The sequence below is a fragment of the Pyxicephalus adspersus genome, chromosome 11, assembly GCF_032062135.1.
Source record: "Pyxicephalus adspersus chromosome 11, UCB_Pads_2.0, whole genome shotgun sequence".
Lineage (NCBI taxonomy): Eukaryota > Metazoa > Chordata > Amphibia > Anura > Pyxicephalidae > Pyxicephalus > Pyxicephalus adspersus.
Genome location: NC_092868.1, coordinates 7,686,961 through 7,694,502, shown reverse-complemented (window position 1 = coordinate 7,694,502; position 7,542 = coordinate 7,686,961). Strand labels below are relative to the sequence as shown.

General features: G+C 45.5%; 1 pseudogene; it reads right to left on the bottom strand.

Moving 5' to 3' along the window:
* Window positions 1-1,415: 1,415 nt before the first annotated feature.
* On the bottom strand, window positions 1,416-2,432 carry LOC140341223 (PC-esterase domain-containing protein 1A pseudogene; annotated as a pseudogene).
* Window positions 2,433-7,542: the final 5,110 nt, after the last annotated feature.

The following is a 7,542-nucleotide window of genomic DNA, read 5'->3' as shown; positions in this document are numbered from 1 at the left end:
GGTTTTTGTGTAAACATAAATCAAGTATGTATTTTTCAAATTGCAATTAGTACATACGTCAAAGGTACATAATATTTATTTTAAGCTAAATATCCAAAAGCCTGTTATTATCACAGGGTTTAGATACTTTAAACTAGACATACGACTCCTTCCAATGTCATACAAAATACATATAAAGGTTGAAAACAAGGTAAGAAGGGGACCTGTTATGGTCGCATGATTCCCAACGCGTTTCGCCTGTTATAGGCTTCCTCAGGGGTATATAGTTGCAGAGGTTGTATGATTTCTCTATTCTACAAATACAAGATATAAATATATAGCATATATATTGTCAAAGATTATTATATAATATAGTTGTGTTAGAGATCTAATTTATAATATAATAATCCTTCTTTTATGTGGATGTCTAGGACTTAATAATTCCACAGTTAATTACGGTGAACCTTCAATTGAACAATCAACATCTCATTTTAAACTTTCATATCTGATGTTTGAAAAACAATTTATTGATGTGATTTAAATGAAATTAATAACAAGGGCAATAGTTTACTCATGTTTAGTTGGAGTGCGGTCTATGTAGGGAGGTAATAGAAGCAGCACAAAAAAAATTGTGGCATATAATGTAATGTAAGTAATGAAATGTATCTATATAGAAACCATGAAACCAAAAAATCTAAAAAAAAATATAAATAAAGGTATGGATGTTACAAATACTATTTAGGGTACCTACCGGTTTGATATGTCTAAGCCCAAAGAAAAAAGGTTATTTGAATGTTATCCCAGTAGATTAGGTCCAGTTTTAATATTTATATATGGTCTTTGTTTCATATGCCCTAAATATGGGTTTAGTGAAAACTTAGTCTGAATATAAATGAAAAATAGGTCAAGATCAGTGCCAATGCTTAGAGGAAATGCCTAAAACAAAATTGCAAAAGTGCAAAACAATGTTTTTGGACCACCTTCCCAGAACACGTAATACGGTGCCTTTAATAAAAGACACCTCAAGGTAGAAGGAAATAAAGTGGCATGAAGTGTAGATCCTTCAAACAGTGGGAAGCCTTAATTTCTCTGGTTTCTAGACTTGAGTTGGAAAAGATAGAGGTCGAATGTAGGGGGGCACCCATTCATGAATTGGCCTCATCCCTTTTCTCTTTCGAAATCCTTGGTATCTTTGGTAAATACCATATCTGGCACCGCCAGGTGGTGGGGGGAGATAGTCATCCTATTAAAGGGGTGGTTTTCATACAAAGGAACTGTAAGGTTTACATCTGCTATCTTCCCATAGACAACTAAACCAAAGTTTCTAATAGAAAAATGACCAACCAAAAGTGGACCGTCATCAACAAAGAGAGAGATGGCATTTGAATGTATTTGATTCGAATGATAACCAACATTTCCAGGATTGAAGGTCTCAATCATATGGCTGGGGTCAATTTCATCAAAAAAGTGTAGCCTGGGAGGAACCTGGGCCAAAATCTACAGGGAATTCTTTTCTGACTACAGGGCAGATGAGAAAAGCAGTTTTTTGCAAGAAGGATAACTGGAGAAGGAGCTGGAGGAGGAGGAAGTGCATTTTGTATAGGAAGACCAAAGCGTCTTAGGCCAGTTTTCTCATCTGGCCGAGAATAGACAATATGCCTTGACAGGGCTACAGTAGGAGCACTTGGTATGGAAAGACCTCTCACTTGGCCCTGATGTGGAGGCTGCATGCCCCAGGCTTGAGCAATATGAGCCCACAGGATGCAAGTATACTTCCGATGAGACAGCTGATTCCAGTGGGTGGCATCTTTAACCCTGTAGCACAGCTCGAAGCAGAAGTGGAAGTGCATGTCAATCACATCAAATTTTTGCAAATCTGGCAGAGTGGCACTGTAGAAATTCCCTTCTATGATGTCCCAGCGCACATTAGGAATTGGGTACTCTAGCACTTCACCAGCTTTGAATGCAACAGGCATGGCCATGTACCATATCACTAGACATGCAGGGCTCAGCACCTCGGTAAACCGAATAAACAGCTTGTCCAGGTTGGTTTTGTATATTTCCAGTGATTGGTCATGATATCTGATAACATCCCAGATACACGAGTTGATGACAACGTCGGGCTGAGGTCTCCATTCGAAGTTGGCCAGCAGACTCTCTGTGTACTCCGAATAGACGCGGGTCAGGAAATAGAACCGTACCAGGCGGTGGTCAGTTCTGTACTGACGCACTTTGCGGTAAGTTATGCCATTGTGAATTTCACCCAGAGATACCCCTTCCACTAACTTGTCTTTTGCAAATGACATCTCACCCTTCCTTTTGAGCTGGTTCTCAGTCAGAAAATTCTGCAGTATTTTCACAAGATCTTTGCAGACGGATCTTTGAATGGAGTCTCCCAGGATGACCACATACTTGTGGAGAAGTCTGTAGACGTCATGGCTCAATGTGGTCATCCAGGACCTCTCGGCTCCCGTTACACATACCAGTGTCCCCCATCTCATCCCCCCGACATATAGAGTCTGCTGTCCAATTTCTAAATTCCGGGGGTAACATACACAGAAATTCAGTCCGATAAAGCGTGGTCACCGATGGATGAACCAGAAGACGTAGTCAGGGATTATCTGAAGTCAGGGCAGGCAGCGTTCAGGCAAAAGTAAGGAATCAGGCTGGGTTGCTGTTGGTAAGCCCAGGGGGTACAAGAGGCATGCAAGGTAGCGCGCACCTCTTCTAACAAGCCCCCTAGGATGTGCTGTACTGTTCACGGCCGCAGGAGTGATGCGAGCATGAGCAACACTGTCCACATTCATAGGGATGCAGAGGATGCCGCCTGGCCGAACAGTAGTTCGGACAGAACAAACCCCCCGCCGGCAGGGAAAGACGTGCCGGCTAGCAGGCCAACATCAGCCTTGGCCATGCTGCCTGCTGCAGCGTTGTCTCCCCCACTGCCCACAACCTCCAAGGATGCCGCGGACTTGCTGGACAGGTAAGTCCCCTACAGGCGCCTACTGCAGGACAGGAGGAGGATAAGCGCAAGAAAACCCCTCTTTCATGTGTGTGTCCACATTTTGCAATGCCTATGGAGGGACCCCCGCATTTGCAGCATCAAAAAGCAGGATGATTACTGGCTGGCCATCCTTCTGGATCACCGCTACAGAGACAAAATGACACAGTTTCTACCAAACACGGAGCAAGAGAAAGAAAAGGTCACCCGCCTGGGCAGAATACTATGCAACCCACTGTGTGAGGAGTTCTGCACATCACATTCCACACAGGGATCTCAGACGGACACTGCCTTCACTGTATGTTCCTTCAGCGGCACCAGCAGCAGCATCAGCAGTAGTGCCAGCAGGCGGCACACATCCAAAAGTGCAGGCCAAGGCAGGGGGGATTTTCTGGATGCCTGGCCAAACCTGATGCGGTCACCTCAAACAAGTGAAGTGCAGGGGCATAACCATCGGGAACGAATGAAGTGCATGGTGCAAAATTACAATTGCTCTTTTTTGGCTGGTGGTGCTGGTGTTGACAACAGCAGTTAGGAGGAGGATGCCTGTCCTGACACTAGTGATGCCATTAATTTTTGGGTCAACAGGCTTGAAATCTGCCCACAGTTGGCACAGTATGCCATCAAGCTTCTTTTGTGCCCAGCATCCAGTGTTCTTTCCGAAAGGACCTTTAGTGCCACTGGCCACTGTTAAGCGTACACGACTGTCGCCGAAAAATGTCAATTGCCTCACCTTTTTGAAAATGAACGAAAGGTGGGTTACTTACGACTATCATATCCCCAATGCAAATGTCACTGATTGACTGACACAAGGATTCACACCAAGAAGCCTCTGTGAACCCACACTGCTTCTGTGCTGGGTCTGTGGCTGCCTATCACAAAATACCCTGTCAGCTGAGCCTGCCTCAGTTGAATTTTTCCTCTAGTTATTGCAACGTCCAGGGGTGGTATTCATTGCCAGTGTCATGCCTGACATTGTGCCAGCTAGCAATATACTTTACATTTCTGCTGCTTCCGGGAGGCCAACAAACTGCAGATAAAAAACCCCAGTACTGCCACACTGATAGGTACCATTGCCTTTGCCTAATTTTTAAGTATTGTAAGATTGAGGGTTGGCATTCATGTCATGTCACCCACTTCATGATGAAAACTAGCAATATCGCCTACCCTACTACCGCTTTCTGGCACCAAAGACCACAGCAACAGTGTTGGCACGCAAAACATCTTCGTTTGGCCCTTCTACGTTCGGTTACAAATTTCAGATTACACACTTGCATTACACACTTCGGGGTGTCATTGACGATGCACTACACCCAGCTCCAGATGCCTACCGCCTCCTTGTCATGCCGTTACTGTTGCTGCCTGCCCAGTACCCAGCTGTAGATACCACTTACTAATGCCAGTTACTAAAGCCATCCACACTCCGTTTTAGGGCCTACCATCTCCACCTCATGCTGTTACTGCTGCTGCCTGCCCAGTATCCAGCTCTAGATGCCAGTTAATAATGCTGTCCACACTCTGTCTCAGGGTCCACCGCCTCCTTATGCTGTTACTGCTGCCACCTGCCCAGTACCCGGCTGTAATTACAAGTTACCAATGCTGTCCGTGCCGCATTTTACAAAGTTACAGCTAGCAGATAGGAAAAGGCAGGCCCTACACAGCAATGTCTCCAGTATCTACAGCTTTTACACTGGTCATATAGGTGATGGCCTCAACCTTTAATGCCACCTTGCTCTGTCTCAGGGCCCACCACCTCCTCCTTATGCTGTTACTCCTGCTGCCTGCCCAGTACCAAGCTCTAGATGCCATTTACTAATGCCGTCCACACTCCATCTCAGGGCCTACCGCCTCCTCATCATGCCATTACTGTTGCTGCAGGCCCAGTACCCAGCTCTAGATGCCAGTTATCAATGCGTTCCCCACTCTGTCTCAGGGCCCACTGCCTCCTCCTGCTGTTCCTGCTGCCGCCTGTCATTTCTCTATTTACTAAAATCATACACTTCTGGGTGACATTGATAATGCACTACACCCAGCTCTAGATGCCAGTTACCAATGCAGTCCCCACTCCTGTGAGGCCTATATAACTTGTAACAGAGCTGTGTATCTGACTAATGTTTTGACTGAAGGACCCCACCCAGGGCCTTTTGCCTTTACTTTGAAGCGTGTTCATGGCTTGTAACGGAGCGGTGAAACCTGGTGGCTACTTTTTGGACCGGAGGAACCCCCCTTTGGGGCCCTCTCTGCCTCTACTCAGAGGCCTGTATAAAATCTGTCATGTTCCCTTGACCACCCCATAAAATGGCCTTGACCCTTCCTTATTTTTTTTTTTTTACTTGTACAGTTTTGTGCAGAGGTGTGGGAGTCTTGACAAGTCTTTTTATATGTATTTATAGGCTGTGGAAGCTCTACACAGTCCAGAAAAATAACCCGGATTTTTCCCCCATTGACTTTAATAGTGTCCCAATTTTACATTCGGTAACCCAAATAATTTTGGTTTGTTCGAGCGAATAGCTGGCGAATCGAATAGTGAGTTATTCGACCAACACTATCATTAACCCAACAGTAGGAATCAATATTAGGCACAGTTCAGACTGTCTGGTTTATCCATGATTACCATCCTCCAAAAACCCCAAATTCCAGATTGTTTACAAAGGTTTATGGCCCAGCCTTGATCACCCAGATTGCTCTTTAGCTTCTTTCAGCTACTCCACCTGTTATCAACCATATGTATCCCTCCCTTTTTCAGATATCCAGCTTAAGCTGATATAAACTTCACAACCTTACCTTAACTAAAGATATAACTTTTCCACCAATAATGCCTTTTGAATGGTCCTGTGTGTAGAGGTCTGAGATCTATAAGTTTGTGCAGACCTTACTGACCCATTGGCCACCCAATATTGCAAATGGGGGAAGAAATAGGTAAAGAACTCAAAACAAATATGCAGTGTGCTCACAAGAGCTCACTGTGTGTTATGCAAGCGGATGTGGACCCACTGTGCCACTGACTGGGTATACTCCAGAGGGGCGTGACTAAGCCACTACCAGGTCTTCGCTAGAGCCTCTGATGGTGAGGATAGGCTTGGGCTGCGGGGTAGCTGCCAGGTGCCACTCCAGAACAATCCCCAGGCCAGTGGCAGCTGACCACAGGAGTCAGGAAACCCGGTGCAAGCACCGAGGGGCTTGCGTGGCCAAGAAGTCCAGAAACAAGGATCCAAGATCAGGGTCAGGGGGCAATCAGGCAAAGTCCAAAAACGTAATCCGAGGTCAGGGTCAGGCAGCAAACAGGCAAAGTCCAAAAATGTATTCTGAGGTCAGGGTCAGGCAGCAAACAGGCAGAGTCCAAAAACATAAGCAAGGTCCGGTACACAGCAAAGCAAAACAGAGAAAACACCTTAGCACTGAGAGTTACACAGGGTAAACCAGAGATTGCTCAGGCAACTTCCTGTAGTAGGAGGTACCTTTAAATACCTGCAGGAAACCAGCCATAGGCTGTAGAAACAGAGGGCGTGTATGTGTTACCTCATAGATTAGGAGAGACACATCCACGCCAGCTCAAACACCAGAGCAAGTCTCAGCATGAAAGAAACACAGGCATGGAACATAGGTAGTGGGTTACCTGAAAGATAGGACCGTGCCTGCGATTAGGAGCAGCGGCGCCGGCAGTGCTAACACTGTGTGCATTCAATAAAGAGAACAAGTATAAAATTGTGGTGCACTGGTATCACTTTGTTTCAACTTTCCATCTGTCAGTAGTTACTATTGGCAAGGTGGCATGGAGGTAGGCTCCTCACTCCACATCTTGTGGGCATGCCCAAGTATTATCCTCTTTTGAAATAAGCTCAAAACTGTCTGATAGGCTCTTTGAGTTCCATGAATGCAATTACTCATTAGTATGGCCTTCCATTTCAGAAGTTGACTAAACCCCAGAATGCATTCAGTTTCTCCCAACCTAACTGCAGCCAGGTGTCTTATTACTCAGAAGTAGAGGTCAACCTATCCACCTAACGTTTTGTAGATTTGTTTGTGTAATGCAGGGGTCAGCAAACTTTTTTTTAGCTAATAGGCCATTTTAGGAGGTCTGTAGGCACACTAGGCCGGACTCTCTCTCTTGCTGATGGCTCCGCCTCCCAACAGGAACGTCCCTAAAGGGAAATCCCTCTTCTCCGCAATGCATACGGAGGAGAAGGAATGTCCCCCTAGCCCAGCGGTGGAAGTATTAACGCCAGCCACGGTAAAAAGGCCATGGAGGCATAATAAGGAGGCTCAAGAGCCATGGGTTGCCCACGCCTGCCGGCTGGGATTAAGCCAGATCGACCAGGGGAGCATTAAGCTGTATCTGGCCTAAAAGGTGGAGTTTGCTAACCTCTGGTGTAATGGATTTCAAACCTTTGAAGTTTCATGGGACTATTATGTGCAAGTAGTTTGTGCTCCCCTGCAGAGTAGGTGTCCTAGTTTATGGAAATACTGTTTACACTAATGGTTCTATTTCTTTCTTCCTTCTTATCTTTTCTTTTCTGTGTCATTGGAATCTTCTTTTTACTCTCCATACAATGGGAATAATT